Raw genomic sequence first — 18,949 nt, forward strand, 5'->3', positions numbered from 1 at the left:
ATAAATCAATTTACTTTTGACTGTTATTGAGAGTGTTAAGTTTACACTTATTACTGAAAATCTGGTCAACTGCCCTGCAATAAATGAGTAGACCATAGAAAGGAGAGAGCCTGCAGTATTATCCAAATATCCGAACCACTTTTTTGTAACACTTTTATGTTAGCTATAATTTTAGCGAATTATTGAAAATGTATTTTGACTTTAAAAGCAACATGCGGTTTCCAATTGGTAGCTAGCAAGGACTCATTGAATTCAACAGAGGAATAATGCATTTCAATTTGGCAAGTCTTTGCTAGTCTTTTAAAAGAGTTTGTCAACTTTAGTCCCAAACAGCAACTTCTCCCAATAATCCTGCAAATGAGGTTCCTTCAAGTACAAACCAATTTGCTTCTTACAAGTTTCCAAGGAAATCAGATTCCATCAAATTTTAATCCACTATCAAGCAGTGAATATATTTTGTATTTCCTCTCTCCAGTTCTTTGGCCAATTATTTTGAACTTTTCCCCTGCCAATTTTCCTGCCAGCAGGGTGCCACATCGCTGCGTTTTCTGATGAGGATCTTTTGATCTTCAAGGATCTGACGGAGCCAATTTTCTCACCAACATTTCCACCAAACTTGGCGTCCTGCTGGAATTCTGCGATGTGTCCTTATACTCAGTGGTGTTCCTTTTTTCCCTATCTCCTTACACACACAAATTGCTTTCAATTCACCGCTGGAGGCTGCCAAGAACCTGTTACAACACTCCTAGCTCGCACTTGTCACTGGTGAGTAAGCCTTTACTGCCATCAGCTTATCAGAAACATAGAAACATAGAAAATAGGTGCAGGAGTAGGCCGTTCGGCCCTTCGAGCCAGCACCGCCATTCAATATGTTCATGGCTGATCATCCAAACTCAGTACCCCGTTCCTGCTTTCCCCCATACCTCCTGATTATGTTAGCCCTAAGAGCTGTATCTAACTTTCTCTTGAAAACATCCAGTGAGTTGGCCTCCACTGCCTTCTGTAGCAGAGAATTCCACAGATTCACAACTCTCTGGGTAAAATTTTTTTTCCTCATCTCAGTCCTAAATGGCCTACCCGTTATTCTTAAACTGTGAACCCTGGTTCTGGACTCCCCCCAACATAGGGAACATCTTTCCTGTATATCAGGAGTGACGGGCACCGGATGGCCACCACTAGACAGCAAAGCTCCTGCCACCCTGCCCACTGCTTGCCCGTCATTTTTACATAGGAAAACATATTAGCTTCTGTGGTAGGAAGGAACTGCAGATGCTGATTTAAACCGAAGATAGATACAAAATGCTGAAGTTACTCAGCGGGATTGGCAGCATCTGTGGAGAGAAGGAATGGGTGACGTTTCGGGTCAAGACACTTCTTCAGACTGAATCAGGGGAGAAGGAGATACAGAGATAAGGAAATGTAAGGTGTGAAAAAGCGACATTGGGGATGGAGATCAAGGAACGTAGAATAGATCATTGTTACCTAGGAAAAGCTAACAACAAAGCAAACAGAGATAAAATGTAAATGAGGACAGTCAGACTATTCGGAAAACTGGGAAGGGGGGAGGGATGAAGAGAGAGGGAAGGCAAAGGTTACAAAGTTAGAGAAGTCAATATTCATACCACTGGGGTTTCAGTGGCATCAGGGAAGATGCCGGGCCAACAGTGGCGACATTGACACACTCATGGTAGGGTGATCTCATGTGAACTCAGTGAAGGGCAACGATGCCAAGAAGTCCCAGATCTGTGTGGGGGCACAATCCCTCATCATCTGTGGGCAAGCAAGCAGGCACTGGTAACTCAAGCTTGTCCCGGCAGCTCAGCCTTGGCCTCAGAGTGGAAGCACTGGCAATCTTGAACTTGTCCCAATGGCTCAGTATAGGCCACAAAGAGGAGGGCCTGCTTTTTCTCTTCCTTTCTCTCCTCTGGCTATGGCTTCAGCTCAGTCCAGGGCACTGTCTAGAGTTTTAGGTGTTTTCTGGCAGGCAGCTGTTGTCTGTGGTGCTGGTTTTCACCTCCTCCTGGGCTGTCTGCTACTAACTGGGATCAGGATGGTATTTCGGGAGGGGGCACCATCATACTTCCATCCTATGGCAACTTGCAACACGGGGGAAGATTTCTACCACTCATGCTTTCAACAGCAAAACCTTGAAACTGTTCCCGAAGCAATTATTTAATGTCAAAGCAGCACCTATGCATAAAAGGATCAAAAGAAAGTTGTTTTTTTAATGCAATCATAGGATCAAGGAATTATAGAAATTCCGGCACATATGTAATATCCATGTTGGGCAAGGATAGACTTTAGGCATTCCCACTTTTCCTCCAAAAATCTGCATGTTGTAGCTCTGTGAGTACTTATACAGACACATCCCTAATATGACCAATGTTATCATGTAAATGGTTACATCTTGGGGGGAAAAAAAGGACAATGAAGGAAAATGAACATTTTGAAAATTAATTTATTCTGAGAATGAATTATTAAAGGAAAGACATAATTAAGAAGAGCATGGCACAGAATTCTCTGCCTACACCGTTTAGATTTCATCTACATTCATTAAGTCTGATTATATGACAAGCCTTAAAAAATAATTTAAATCTGTCCTTCACGGCAACCGAGTGAACACCGCGTTATCCACTTGCAGTTTACCAATTTTGATGAAAGGTTATTTTTGCTGAGATGTTGATTGATCTCTTCAGCATTTCCAGCATATTAACTTTATTTTGCATTGGGTGTAAGGAGATTTAGATGAACTGATGGCTCAGATGAAAGAGGCTGAAAGATTGGCCCATCCCTCACAAGGTAATCAATCATTCCCTGCGTTACCGACTGGAATTTAGGTCTCTAGACATTTACTGTGTTTTTTTTACATCTAACAAATATTATTGTTCTGTCTGGAGATGACAGAGTTCATGTTCACAGATGAGAAAGGTGATATCACAAAAGACAAATTCAGGAGTCTTTGGCTGCTGCCTGTAATTATTGGGGAAAGCAATACACATCACCATGGGCCAGATGGTGCAATTCCAATCCTTTGCTTCATGAATAATATTATCGAAGCTAGCAAGGTCAGTTGCTAGGCCTCTCGCCAAACAGTAAGAGGCCCTAGTGCTCAAACCCATCAGACGCTTGATTGTGGAAATAAGGTTGACACTCCAATGTAGTACATGAGTTAAAAGAATCATGTGTGTTTGCCCGTCCTAATACAGGTCCACCACCAATTTTCTGGCACCCTTCGTTCCAGAGTTTAGTTTAGTTTAGGGATACAGAGCGGAAACTGGCCCTTCGGCCCACCAAGTCTGCGTCAACCAGCGATGCCTGCACACTAACACTGTCCTACACACATTAGGGACAATTTACAATTTTACCAAGCCAATTAGCCTTCAAACCTGTTCGTCTTTGTAGTGTGGGAGGAAACCGGAGTTCCTGGAGAAAACCCCACGCAGGTCATGGGGAGAACGCACCAAACTGCGTACAGGCAGCACCCGTAAGATCAAACCCGGGTCTGAGGTGTTTTAAAGCAGCAACTCTACCACTGCGCCACAGTACCACCCCAGTTGTATTGCTGGAACAATGATAATAATGATACAACGATACACCCCTGATCCTCTAATTATACCCCTCCCTTGTCTCTAAAGCACAGTAGACTGCTAGAAACTTAAATAAAACAAATATTAAAAGTAAAATAATTTTACAGCAAAATATATTCTCGCACAGTTAATGACTTTCCCTCAGAAGTCTCACTAATCGGATTGAGATTTTTGACGACGTGAAAAAAACATTGATGAAGGCAGAGCTGTAGATGTATATATGGATTTCAGCAAGGCATTTGACAAAGCTCTGCATGGTCGGCTGTCCTGCAAGGTTAGAGAGCATGGGATCTAAGGAGAGACAGCTGAATGAATAGAAAATTGGCTTCATGGCAGGAAGCAGCGAGTGATGGTGGGATGTTGCTTTTCGGATTGGAGGCCTGTGACTAGTGGTGTGCCTCAGAGTTTGGTGCTGGGCCCATTGCTGTTTGTCATCCATATCATAGTGATGCCGATGGGCTATCTGCCCTGCTTTGTAACGAATAAAATCCCTGCCATCCTAATTTTGAACATTTGAATTGACTTGGTCTCGGCAGCTTTATGAAAGAGGGGGGGGTTCCATATTCGCACTCGTGTGGTGAAGCACTTCCTGATATCATCCCTGAACAATTGAGCTCTAACTTTAGTTACGCCGAGCACTCTGGATTCCTCTCACCAGAGAAAATGGTTTCTCTCTGTCAACACACTCAAGACATTTTCTAAAGCATCACTCATGGGCGCGATTAAGACGGAGAGAAAGAAATAACAGCGTGACTGATCCTAATATAGCGTCTGCTGAGAGAAGACCAGAAACAACACCTCCAACATCATCTCTCTGAGCACCGGCTCCCCTCAGGGCTGCGTCCTGAGTCCATTGCTGTTTACCCTGATGACCCACAATTGTTGTGCCAGGTTTAGTACAAACAACATCATGAAGTACGCAGATGACACAACAGTGGTGGGCCTTATCCGGGACGACATTGAACTGGCTTACAGGGAGGAGGTGAAACAACTGGTGGACTGGTGCAACACGAACAATCTGATCCTGAATGTTGACAAAACAAAGGAGGTCATCGTTGACTTCCTCGGGTTTGGAATTGGGTATTGCTCAATTGTAATGATGTATTGTCTTTCCGCTGACTGGTTAGCAGGCAACAAAAGTATTTCACTGTACCTTAGTACACATGACAATAAACTAAACTGAACTCCTCCAAGTCATTAATGCGGAAAATAAGGAACTGAGGGCAATCAAATGATGCCTGAGGCACTCCACTATTTATTATTTCCAGAATGAATTAGATCCATTGTCTATGCCAACCACAAATCCATTGGAATCTTCTTCATGCACAGCCTAAAGTTGTAAGACTACTTGTTCTAGTTGATCTTATTTGATTGTGCACACCAGGTTGATTGCATTCGTTGAAACAGGACGGACCGCGTGAAGGTTGCAATTTCCCACCCCATCCATTGGAATGAAACCTTCAGGTAAAGTAAATTGGCTTGTGTGAGTCCACCATAAATGCTATGGAGACATTGAGTCATACAGCATGGAAACAAGCCCATCCGCCCAATTGCTTACACCGACCTAAATGGTCCCGAGGGGTGTCATAAATTTCCAATTTTTATTTTTAAGTGACCTTCCAGGGAATTTTTGGAGTTTTGTTTTCCAAACATTAAAACTGTACTTTAAAATTTAGAAAAGAATCACATGAAGGAGTTAATGGAAACAATGCAATTACATAAATCTAATCATCCTTTCACTCACACATTGATATCTTCAATTACCAGACATGTTTAAACTGATTTTCTGTTCATTTATATAATGAAGAGAAATAGGTTGCAGTCACAAAATAAATTATTATGCTACAATGTTATAACTGCACGATTAACTTACTGTTTTAGCTTAATTATTGAGAAAATAAACGAGTTTTTATTAATAGTCATCATTTTAGCATAAAATATAGGTTTTAAGGTTGGTTTATTGTCACGTACCAATTAAGGTACATTTACCATACAGCCATACTAAAAAAAAGCAACAAGACACACAACTACATAAAAGTTAACATAAACATCCACCACAATGGATTCCCCACATTCCTCAATGTGATGGAAGACAATAAATTCCAATCTTCTTCTTTATTCTCCCGTGGTCGGGGCAGTCGAACCATCCCCAGTCGGGGCGATCAAAGCTTCCGCAGCCGGTGATCGAATCCCCCGCCTCACGGCGGGTAGCAAACGTAACCCCACTTTTTAAGAAGGGAGGGAGAGAGAAAATGGGGAATTACAGACCAGTTAGTCTAACATCGGTAGTGGAGAAAGTGCTAGAGTCAGTTATTAAAGATGGGGTAGCAGCACATTTGAAAGTGGTGAAATCATTGGACAAAGTCAGCATGGATTTACGAAAGGTAAATCATGTCTGACGAATCTTATAGAATTTTTCGAGGATGTAACTAGTAGCATGGATAGGGGAGAACCAGTGGATGTGGTGTATCTGGACTTCCAGAAGGCTTTCGACAAGGTCCCACATAAGAGATTAGTATACAAACTTAAAGTACACGGCATTGGGGGTTCAGTATTGATTTGGATAGAGAACTGGCTGGCAAACAGGAAGCAAAGAGTAGGAGTAAACGGGTCCTTTTCACAATGGCAGGCAGTGACTAGTGGGGTACCGCAAGGCTCAGTGCTGGGACCCCAGCTATTTACAATATATATTAATGATCTGGATGAGGGAATTATAGGCAATATCTCCAAGTTTGCGGATGGCACTAAGCTGGGGGGCAGTGTTAGCTGTGAGGAGGATGCTAGGAGACTGCAAGGTGACTTGGATAGGCTGGGTGAGTGGGCAAATGTTTGGCAGATGCAGTATAATGTGGATAAATGTGAGGTTATCCATTTTGGTGGAAAAAACAGGAAAGCAGAATATTATCTAAATGGTGGCCTAGTAGGAAAAGGGGAGATGCAGCGAGACCTGGGTGTCATGGTACACCAGTCATTGAAAGTAGGCATGCAGGTGCAGCAGGCAGTGAAGAAAGCGAATGGTATGTTAGCCTTCATAGCAAAAGGATTTGAGTATAGGAGCAGGGAGGTTCTACTGCAGTTGTACAGGGTCTTGGTGAGACCACACCTGGAGTATTGTGTACAGTTTTGGTCTCCAAATCTGAGGAAGGACATTATTGCCATAGAGGGAGTGCAGAGACGGTTCACCAGACTGATTCCTGGGATGTCAGGACTGTCTTATGAAGAAAGACTGGATAGACTTGGTTTATACTCTCTAGAATTTAGAAGATTGAGAGGGGATCTTATAGAAACTTACTAAATTCTTAAGGGGTTGGACAGGCTAGATGCAGGAAGATTGTTCCCGATGTTAGGGAAGTCCAGGACAAGGGGTCACAGCTTAAGGATAAGGGGGAAATCCTTTAAAACCGAGATGAGAATAACTTTTTTCACACAGAGAGTGGTGAATCTCTGGAACTCTCTGCCGCAGAGGGTAGTTGAGGCCAGTTAATTGGCTATATTTAAGAGGGAGTTAGATGTGGCCCTTGTGGCTAAGGGGATCAGAGGGTATGGAGAGAAAGGCGGGTACGGGATACTGAGTTGGATGATCAGCCGTAATCATATTGAATGGCGGTGCAGGCTCGAAGGGCCGAATGGCCTACTCCTGCACCTAATTTCTATGTTTCTATGTTTCTATGTTTCTCAGGGCGATTGAATCCCCCGCGTCGGGCAATCGAAGCTCCCGCATCAATGCGGTCGGAGCTCCTGTGGTTTGGATCTCCTGAAGTCGTTCTCTTACCAGAGACCGCGAGCTCCACGATGTTAAAATCCACAGGCTGCCGCGGTTGGAGCTCCAAGGTCGATCAAAGGGATCGCGAGGCTCCCACGGTTGGAGCTCCCGAAGTCAGCCTCCAGCAAAGGTCGCCATCTCCTCGAAGTTAGACCACAGTGCGGACGGAGATACGATACGGAAAAAAAGCACATCTCTGTCGAGGTAAGAGATTTAAAAAAGTTACCCCCAAACCCTCCACATAAAACGAGCTAAAGAACACTAAAAACATACATTTAACACATACTATGAAACACATACAACAAAGAAGGAAAGGACAGCAGGACTGTTGGCGAGGCTTTGGTTAATTTAAAAATAGTAACCCCATCTGCAGCCTTAACGGTTAACAATCCTGCACTGCATCTTATGGATTTCTTATGAACTGTGACATTAACATGCACTGTTCATTATCTTGGAACTGGTCCATGTTTTAAATATTGGTGGTTCTGGGAAATGGTGTGCTGAGGAAACAAGGGTACAGACAAAGTATTTAAGAGTTTAAGAAGGAACTGCAGATGCTGGAAAATCGAAGGTACACAGACATGCTGGAGAAACTCAGCTGGTGCAGCAGCATCAATGGAGCGAAGGAAATAGGCAACGTTTCGGGCTAAAACCCTTCTTCAGACAAAGTACTTTGACTAAGCTGGGTAGTCTGTTCAGGGTTCACTGGTCAGAGTGTTAGTCAAATGTGACATTTTATCATTAATGTCAAATGCGGAAGTACACTGGCATAAAAATCATGGTCCTCTCTGAAATTAGCCTTGTGGAATGGAACCAAAACATGGATTCTGAAAATAACCTTCATCATTGAACATTATTCATAATTTTATTGGTGTATGGAGTTGACTCATGTTCCTTACTGATCACTGCATTGTAGGCTTTGAGCCTTTTTGTTCCAAGCCTGGCAAGATTTCTAGAAAATTTGTAGATTTTCAGCATATATTTTCCTGCAGTTTTTATGTTCAGATATTATATGATCCTGATAACATCCAGCGAATATCTGAATCAGTGAACATTTCATAGGGAAAAATCAAGGTTTTTTTAGTATACGGCTTGTGAATTGAAGGTCTCCACGATGAACGTCATCTTAGTGCACAGGATATGACTTTCACTTAGATTATTTGCCTAATTCTTTAAAGTTTATTTATGAAAGCAAACAACAATATGATGTAGGTGCATTGGCACAGTTACACAGCAGGCAGCAGTAAAAACTAATTTACTGATTTGACATGTATTGTCCATGCAATTTGTAAAAATCAGTCATGGAAAATAATAGTTCCTTATGCATGCTTGTTCAACATAATTTACTGCTGTTTGGCATTGCAAAAGATTGGTGAGGCAAAAATGTCAGAGGCAGCCTGTTATATAGAGAAGAAGGCTTCCGACTGTTTTGTAGATAAGTACCTTTCATTTACTGAAAGTACCCAACAGTAGCTTACAAATTCTTCAAGTATTACAAGGGACCTTGAGATGCAAGTTCATATCTTCCTAAATGTGATAACTCTAATACATAAAGTTGTACAGAAGATGTACAATATGCTTGCCTTCATCCCTCAATTCGGGGCATTGAGTAGGGAAGTCATGAAGCAGATGTATAAATCTTTGACTAAGCTAAATTTGGACACCTGATGCTGGATAATTATAGACACAAGAGGCTGCAGATGCTGAAACCATCTTGTATACAAAAACGGGGATGTAATATTGAGACTTTATAAGGTGCTGGTAAGGCCACAATTGGAATATTGTGATCAATTTTGGGCACATATAGACAATAGACAATAGACAATAGCAGGAGTAGGCCATTCGGCCCTTCAAGCCAGCACCGCCATTCAATGTGATCATGGCTGATCATCCCCAATCAATACCTCGTTCCTGCCTTCTCCCCATATCCCCTGACTCTGCTATTTTTAAGAGCCCATCTAGCTCTCTCTTGAAAGCATCCAGAGAACCTGCCACCACCGCCCTCTGAGGCTAGGAATTCCACAGACTCACAACTATCTGTGAGAAAAAGTGTTTCCTCATCTCCGTTCTAAATGGCTTACTCCATATTCTTAAACTGGCCCCTGGTTCTGGACTCCCCCAACATCGGGAACATATTTCCTGCCTCTAGCGTGTCCAAACACTTAACAATCATATATGTTTCAATGAGATACCCTCTCATCCTTCTAAACTCCAGAGTGTACAAGCCCAGCTGCTCCATTCTCTCAGCATATGACAGTCCCGCCATCCCGGGAATTAACCTTGTAAACCTACGCTGCACTCCCTCAATAGCAAGAATGTCCTTCCTGAAAGTCTGTTTTTGGGGGACCTTAACTTTTCTATATGGGGGAGGGGGGCAGGGTAAGGGGGAAACTGTTTCCCAGCCACTTCCTGGCAGAGACGCGAATATTTCTCCAAGGCGTGTCCTCGCCCCCTCACCTCGCAGCCTACCACCTGGATTGGAGCGGCCTTTCCTGCTTGGGACTGGGAGCCGGACCAGAGCGACAACAGCGGCAGCACAGCGCTGGATTCACCACAGAGCGGGCGATACCGACCTGGATCGCCGTTTGGAGCTCCGGAGCGTTGGGCCGCTGCTCCAACATCGTGGAGCTCTGGTTTGGAGAGCTCCCAACGTGGACGGCGCTGACCGTCATCACGGAGTCCTGGGGCCCTGTGCCAAGGGCCACCAGCATCAGTCTCCGCCCGGCGCGGCCTGCGGACTTTGGGAGCCGCGGACTCCGGTAGGAGGGGGCCGACTCTGTTGTCCAGGCCGCTGAGGACGTCCCCCAGCCCCGACGTCGGACTTACATCACCCCGGCGGTGTGAGCCTGAACATCAGGCCACCCGTAGCGGCAACTGCGGAGGGCTCGGGGAGGCCCCAACCACGGGTGAACATTGGGGAACATTAGAGGAAGAGATTGACTTTGGTGCCTTCCTTCACAGTGGGAAAATTTTATTCTGCTGTGTGGGGATGTTTTTATGTTGAATTCTATCATGTATTGTGTTCTTTATTTTTATTGTATGGCTGTATGGTAATCTCATTTCACTGTGCCATCTGGCACATGTGACAAATAAATGTATCTTGTATCTTGTATCAGGTTGTCATATCTGAGGAAGGATGTGCTAGCTCTGGAGAGCGTCCATAGGAAGTTTACAAGAATGAATAAGTTAAACTATGATGAGCGTTTGTCTGCACCGGGCCTGTACTCTGGAATTTAGAAGAATGAGGGGGGACCTCATTGAAATATACAAAATAGTGAAATGCTTGGATAGAGTGGATATGGAGAGGATGTGGGAGAGTCCAGGACTAGAGGTCATAACTACAGAATTAACGGACGTTCTGTTAGGAAGGAGATGAAAAGAAATGTCTTTAGTCAGAGGGTGATGAATCTGTGGTATTCTTTGCCACAGAAGGCTGTGGAGGCCAAGTCAGTGGATATTTTGAAGGCAGAGAAAGATAGATTCTTGATTAGTACAGGTGTCAGAGGTTATGGGGAAAATGCATGAGAATGGGGTTAGGAGGGAGAGATAGATCAGCCATGATTGAATGGTGGTGTAGACTTGATGGTCCAAATGGCCTAATTCTACTCCTATCTCTTGTGACCTGATGATCATATGATAGGTGGATGCAAGTGAGTTGGGCGATTGCTGGATGGCAGGATATAACAACATTCATCAGAGATGAAATGGAGCAAAAAGGGTGGCAAATAAGGAAAGAAGAGGTATGAAATGTGAAGCCAGAAGGCCAGATAATGGGTGGAAGAGGTCAGAGTAGGGGGGGAAGTGGAAGGATAATTATAAATGAGAATAGGGAGTATGGAAGATGAACAGAAGGAGGAGGGGATAGGAACAGGGTGAAGGAGATAGAGGAAGAAAGGTGGGTGCAGATAGGGGACGAAGGGAGAAAGAAAAACTTGCCAGATGAGAGGGGTTTTACTTTAATTTGGAGAATTGAACATTGATGATGTAGGGTTGTTTTTCACCCAGAGAGTTGTGAATCTGTGGAATTCTCTACCACAGAAGGCAGTGGAGACCAATTCACTGGATATTTTCCAGGAAGAATAAGATATAGCTCTTAGGGCAAACAAAATCAAGGGATATGGGAAGAAAGCAGGAACGGGGTACTGATTTTGGATGATCAGCCATAATCAGATTGAATGGTGGTGATGGGTCGAAGGGACGAACGGCCTACCCTGCAATCTATTTTCTATGTTTCTATGATTATAAATAATCTACCTCAGTAAAATATGAGGTGCTTCTAGTTGGCATGTGACCTCACTCTGGCCATGAAGATTATTGTAATCTTGTATATTGAAAGAAACACTCATCCAAAAATAGATTAGCTTACATTCTGGGAGGTCAGTCCAAGGGAAATGATACTACGTTAGACAGATTTTTTTTTGTTTATTTTATTAGAAGTTAATACAGTACAAAACAGTACAGTGGAACCTAATTTTAGGTGCCAGCTATGTAATACCGTAATCCATTCTATGTACAACCTCTAGTTTTATGTTATGAGAAGGAAGTAAGCAAGACAAGAAAACGAAAACAATAGAAAGCGGAAAAAGTGGAAAAATAGATGGTAGAGAGTAGAAAAACGTGAAGTGTGTATATAAAAAATAAAAAATAAAAAGAAAAAGTGGAAAGTAGAAATAGAAGACAAGGCCCCTTAAAAGAGAATTTTTCAAATCTGTATTCGGAGATGTAGATCTATCCGCGTCATGAACTGAAATCAGCAATCTTTACGGTACCGCTGCATCACATGATTCCAAAAAGTCGATGAAAGGAGACCAACTCCTTAAGAATTGGTCATATTTATCTATTAGTCGGAGTCTCATTTCTTCAAGTCGTGCTATGTCCATCATATTCCTAATACTACGTTAGACAGATTTAATGTAAGAATAGTCTAAATAGATATATAAATCTGTGAAGTTACTGGAGCCCAGCTAGAAACATTGAATGGCCTGCAGTAAGAAATATATGTATCAGCACAGCACAAAAAGCGGAATAGATGGCTTAGGTGCTCCAGTGTGTATTGACCTCCTGAATCAAGTTATCAATCTCAAGCCAGTGTAGTTGAAACCAATGAATCATGTACAATAGATGTACAGCAGGTGTTTACTGAAGCAGACAGGGAAATTCTCTTTAGTGGCAATCAAACTGAAGAATTAAGAGAACAATTATTTCACTTTCAGCTTAGATGACAGGAATGCTATCACATATAAATGTGGAGGGAGTATAGTACAACAGATGTGTCTTTTACATTATGTCAGGATCAGTGAATAATTTACAAGCAATCACTTCAGCATTGCACAGATTAATGTGGATATATCTTAAATACACGGAAACTATAATGCAATTTGCACCTATTCCTACTCCAACCCTGTCCTATCTGCCTGTGGTTTCCTGCACTGCTATAACAAGGCCTAACATACACTAGTGGGTCTGTCCCACTTAGGCGACTTTTTAGGGAGACTGCGCTCGCCACATGGTCGCCACATGTTCGCTGGTGGTCTCTGGTGAGTCTCCTTCATGGTCGCGAGGAGTTCCTGCATTCTGGGAACGAGTCGCAGCCTCAGTATGGTCGCCGCAAATTTTTCAACATGTTGAAAATGTTTCTGCGACCAAGAATTGGTCACCATGGAGATAATCGATAATCCTGTGGTCGTAGGTGCAGTTGTAGTGGGGTCGCCATGTAGTTGTAGGTAGTCGAGGTAGTCGTAGGTAGTTTTAGTTAATCGCCTTTGCTGACCGGTCATTTTCATTGGCTCATTGGGGGAAAAAACGTAAGCAGGAGTTTTCAGAACCAAGGAAAACCGACCGGTAATGTTAAATGTCCGCCGAACTTCACAGTTTTGTATCTCAGGCTTCTTAAAAATTGTCATCCCCTTCTAAAAAACCCCCCCCCCCCCCCCCCCTTCCCTCCCTCCCTTCTTTTTTTTTTATCATTCCCCCCCCTTTTCTTTATCCCCTTTTTTCCTGCTTGCCCCCCCCCCCCCCCCCCCCCCCCCCCCCTTTTTTCCACCTTCTCCCCCCCTTCTCTCCCCCCTTCTCTCCCCCTCTTTCCCTTACCCCTTCTTTCCCCCCTCCCCCCTTTTCCCCCCTCTCTCTCCCCCCCTTCTCCCCCTTCTCCCCTTCTCTCCCCCCCTTCTCCTCTCTCCCCCCTTCTCTCCCCCCTTCTCTCCCCCTTCTCTCCCCCTTCTCCCCCCTTCTCTCCCCCTTCCTTCCCCCCCCCCTTCTCCCCCCCCCTTCTCCTCTCCCCCTTCTCCTCCCCCCTTCTCCCCCCCCCATCCTTCTCCCTCCCCCTTCTCTCACCCCTTCTCTCCCCCCCTTCTCCTTCTCCCCCCCCCCTTCTCCCCTCCTTCTTCTCTCCCCCCCCCCTACTACCCCCCACTTCTTTTAAAGGACTTACCGTACACTGTCTAGCTGTCTTAATTGCAGCGCCAACTTTCCTGTTCATCGCGGTGTGTGTCTGTATCACCTTGGCTTTACACCGCGTGAATTTCAGACAGCGCTCCCCCCACTTGCCCTGCCCCCCACCTTTGCGAGAGTCCACTGAAAAACCACCTAAGTGGGACAGGCCCATTAGTATAAGGACAGCACCTAACTTTTATCTGGGCAGTTTGCAGTCTTTAGACTTTAGAACAAGGAAACAGGGCCTTCTTCCCATCGAGTCCACTCAGACCAATAATCACCTCGTATGCTAACAGCATCCTACACACAAGGGATTATTTAGAATTTTTTGTACAGAAGCCAACTAACCTCAAACGAGTGGAATGTGGGAGGAAACCGGAGCACCCAGAGAAAACTTATGTGGTGATAGGGAGAATGTACAAAATCTGCACAGACAGCACCCATGGTGAGGGTCAAACTCGGATCTCTGGAGCTGTAAGACAGCAACTCTACCGCCGTGCCACTAGTCTTTCAGTTCACTTCAACTTTAGATAACGATTTCCCTATCTGTATCAAAACTGGCATGTTCAACTGTGTTATAGCCCCAGATTTTCTGCCCTATTAGCATAACCTGACTTGCTGGTCATGCCCTATAGAATTGCATTTCACAATCTCTACCTGCCCGAATTTCATAGCTTGATTGGTCCTTTACTCATTGTTCCTCTCGAACTGCCCCTCTTAGCCTTTCAACCTCCTTTACAGCTTATACCCACAGCAACCTTTGCCTTACCTTATCAATTATACTTTAGTTTAGTTTAGTTTAGTTTAGTTCAGTTCAGTTTAGTTTATTGTCAAGTGCAGCAAAGTTCAGTGAAAAGCTTTTGTTGCGTGCTAACCCTGTCCTCACCTTTTCACTTTGACCTATCCATCTATCTCCTAATCGCTTTGCATCATAAAGAACATCTTGTTTCCTGCCTTTCCCTGTCTTGAAGGAGGGTTTTCAGCCTGAACTGTTAGCACCTCTTTCTTCAGATGCTGCCTGGCCTGCTAAGTGTTTTCCTGCATCTTCTGTTTTCATTCCAGACCCAGTGGAAATAGCCTTCCAGTGTATGGTCCAGTGACTGTCGACGAGGAGAGATGCAAAATCGTGGAAAGATAGTTGCCCCAGCAGAAATGCTCCTTGATGTGTGTAATGGATGTTTTCAAGAGAGAGTTATTTTTAGCTCTTATGACTAACGGAATCAAGGGATATGGGGATAAAGCAGGAACGGGGTATGGATTTTGGATAATCACCATGATCATATCGAATGGCGGTGCTTGCTCGAAGGGCCGAATGGCCTACTCCTGCACCTATATTCTAAGTTTCTTTGTTTAATCAGCAGCTTCAATCAGGCTGCAAGCTAAGAGTTTGACGAGATCCAAGAGGGAAAAGAGTTTGAAGAAGAGCCTTTGAAGACTAAGATAGATGTTTAGTTAGTTCGCTTGTGTGTCAGACAACACTTAGCTCGCTGTTGGCTTCCGTTGTCGTCCAACATGTTGGCAGAATTGGTCGCCCGACGCGACACATAGTGCATCGTGTCGTCGTTTCTGGGGATCGCCACAAGGAGGCTTCAGTCATGATCCCCAGATGTTTAGTGAAAGCTGATTATAACAACACTTTTCAGTGTGCTGGAAGCAAAGATGTTTTGTCATGCATAGCCTCCTACAAAGAGCTCACATTTCATTGCTTCACTACACCATCCATTAGGTAAGATCGGAGCCACTAATTCTTGTGGCCAAGAAGGGTTTGGAATAGTTGTAGCTCCCAAGTAGTACACGAGGCCCGAGATCGTGGTTAAATACGGGGTTTACTTTCGGCTCCAACCAACCCGTGAGAACTGAGCCAAAAACAAGGCAACAAAAAACAAAAACAAACAAAATAAAAATGCAGTTTACAAAATACATGCATGTACGTCCATACAGCAACACAACACCACACTAACCAAGGAAATAAACAACATACTTCGTCCACTGCTTACTACTTAAGAGGTATTTCTTGGTTTCTTCTTCTTCTTAGTCATGGCTTCTGTGTGCGCCAACAGCCGTGCCCCCCGGAAACTAAGTCGGCAATTAGTTCCCCCCTTAGGAACGCTACTATTTCAGGTAGGAACCAAAAACCGTGAGGTTCAGAATTTAACTAACTGCCGATGTGGGGCAGTTACAATAGTGTTGGTTTGATTCTAAATTAATCAACGAGACTGTTGCAGAAAAGCCTGTGCTAGGATGTTTTAACAATGAGGAGCTGATGGTATAAACACACACCATTGATTTAAGTTTATTATTGTCACATGTGCCGAGTACAGTGAAAAGCTCTGTTTTGCATGCTAATCAATCAGATCAGATAATATTATAAATAAATACAATTGCTTTGGTTTTAGCAAGGCCTCTCAATTTGCCATTTGATTAAATGATATCTTGTTGTTACCTCCCGCACCCTTGGAGAACTGATCTTTCTGTCATGGGTCTCCTCCATTGCCAGAGTGAGGCCATGCGCAAACTGGAGGAACAGAACCTCATATTTCTCTAGGTAGCTTACAACCCAACGGTATGAACATTGAATTCACCAATTTTAGGAAACTAACCAAAACGCCTCTTTTTTTCCCCCTACACTTTCTTTCCCCCCCCCCCCCCTCTCTCCCCTGTGCCCCACCAGTGCTCGCACCCATTTCTCCACTCCCCCTCCCCTTCCTCCTTCCTCTGGCTACACAGTTCTCAACTCTTCTCAAATCTTCTATTGTTATCTCACGTCTTTAGTCTTTCCATCTCAGGCCTTCCCTCCCCATATTTACCTAATACTTGCAAAGCCTTGTCCTGCCCCTCCTCTCTTCCACTCTTCCAGCTTTCTTCCCCCCCCCCCAACCCCCACCACCCCACCATCACAATCAGTCTAAAGGATGGTCCCGACATGAAGTGTCATCTGTCCATGTTCCCCATAGATGCTGCCTGACCCGTTGAGTTACTCCAGTAATTTCTGCCTATTTTCCTAAACAATGTAACATGTTGGCTTTAGTATTTTTAGCTTGCAGTAATAAAATGAAACTGATACCTATTGAAAAAGCCTTTTGAATATCCTGCAGGAGGAATATGTTTGCTATCATGAATCTGAAACTATCTACACACCCCCCCCCCTTTTCCCCATTGACGCAATTGTTTTTATAATGAGATTTTCTACAATGTGAGGTTCTTTAGGAACACAACTATTGTGCAGTAGCAAAATTATACGTAAATAAAAAAGAACAAATATCTTGGTTTCCATAGAGTAACACACAGTTTGAAGTTTGTTCGTAGGCCACGTGACTGTTATTTCTGTATGGCATATTAGAATTGTTTGCCTCTTTAAGAAAAGGAAGTGTCCTTGTAGTGAAATTAGGTTAAAACAAAATTAGTTGCTTGAAACTGAAGAAAATAAATAAGAGGTGAAGCAGGAAGCAAATAGCACTGCAATTAACGTCTGAAATGAAGAAATACGCCTCATGGCCAAATGACCAGCTCCATAACTCCACACTTACTGATCCAGCAATGGGTTTGGGGGTCAGAATTATTTCTGTCATCAGTAGTCCCACTTGCAATCCCCAATACTCTCAGTGGCAATATCATGTCACTTAACAGCGAAGGAAATTAAAATAGAGTGCACATATAATCTGCGGCACATTAACTGGAATTGCGATAATGAGTAGCGATGTGGCACCTTAAAAACAAATCCAATCATGCTGAGGAAAAATAATTTTTACTACAACAGTGTCCACTGATGTCAAAGTGCACAAAATGAGTAGTCACAAAGAAATGGATGATGAGCTGTATTCCCATGTACCCCTGCTCTCCTTTTACACATTACTATAGAGTGCATTTGTGTCTAAGATGGCTGATGAACTATTGTTTGCAGTTGCTGCAATACGATGGATCGAGGGAATGGAAATCTATCAAAAAGGAGGAAGCTTGTCAAATCTAGCAGCCTTTTTTCTGTTTCTTCAACGGTTGAATGGTACTTTATTGTCACATGTACCTAAGTGCAGTGAAATTGTTCTTTTTTGCATACAGTTCTGCAACATCTTATACATAAGCACAATCATACCTTCGCACAAGAGTGTGAATAGTAGATTAAACATCTTGCTATATTGTACATCGACTCATGTTTCACACATTTCCTTATGACCATTCAGCTCTTTAAATCTATGTTACATTCCAGGGAAAATGTCATTATGCACATTTCCCCATTCATTTGTCAGTAACCTATTCTCTGGTATATGGCCATCAACACTGATTCTCAAGCTGTACGCCTACACACCTGGGGTGTTGTGTGTTGCCTGAATCAATACGCCTTTGATGCTGTGGCAAGCCAATGCAAAGAAGATATTCAGAGAGTCATAGAGTGATACAGCGTGGAAACAGGCCCTTTGGCCCAACTGGTCCACGCCAGATACACTAGTCCCCCCTGCCCGTGTTTGACCCGTATCCCTTCAAGCCTGTCCGATCCATGTACCCGTCTTAACGGGTTCTTAAATGTTGGGATAATCCTAGCCTCAACTACCTCATCTGGCAGCTTGTTTCATACCCCTTCCACCCTTTGTGCGAAAAAGCTACCCCTTAGATTCCTATTAAATCGTGTCTCCTTCGCCTTAAACCTATGTCTTCTGGTCCTCGATTCACCTACACTGAGCAAGAGACTGTTCACCTACCCGATCTATTCCTCTCGTGATTTTATACACCTCTATAAGATCACCCCTCATCCTCTTGTGCTACAAGGAATAGAGTACAGGCCTACTCAATCTCTCCATATATCTCAGACCCTCTAGTCTAGTCTAGTTTTATCTGTACTTTATTATACTTGTGCATTTGACAATAAGCTCAATGGGACGATTAGATGACTTCACTACGTAGCCATGGCGATCCTAAATCTACTCCGAGAAATCAAATTAATTTGTCAATAAAATTCACCCTTTACAACGGCCAAAACAAATCCTTTAATTTAACCGGGAAGATTGGTCCATTTATTTAAAGTGGAGCATAGACAAATTGTGCACATCTGGACCAATTAAAGCTCAGAGGTGTAATTTGAAAGGCATTGCCTGCATTTGTTTTAAATATTTTAAATCAGTTCTAGTCAGACCTTTGTTTTCCTCGGGGATCATGTGGACTATTGACTAATATA

General features: G+C 43.5%; 1 long non-coding RNA gene across 1 annotated transcript; it reads right to left on the bottom strand.

Annotated features, from left to right (window-relative positions):
- Positions 1-4,381: 4,381 nt before the first annotated feature.
- LOC129699078 (uncharacterized) lies at positions 4,382-15,809 on the bottom strand. Its single transcript, XR_008723777.1, has 3 exons — positions 15,764-15,809; positions 7,360-7,546; positions 4,382-5,812 (listed from the first exon to the last, which is right to left on the bottom strand). It is a non-coding gene; the product is annotated as an uncharacterized LOC129699078 (long non-coding RNA).
- Between the last annotated feature and the right edge of the window lie 3,140 nt (positions 15,810-18,949).

This window comes from Leucoraja erinacea, chromosome 7, assembly GCF_028641065.1.
Source record: "Leucoraja erinacea ecotype New England chromosome 7, Leri_hhj_1, whole genome shotgun sequence".
NCBI lineage: Eukaryota > Metazoa > Chordata > Chondrichthyes > Rajiformes > Rajidae > Leucoraja > Leucoraja erinaceus.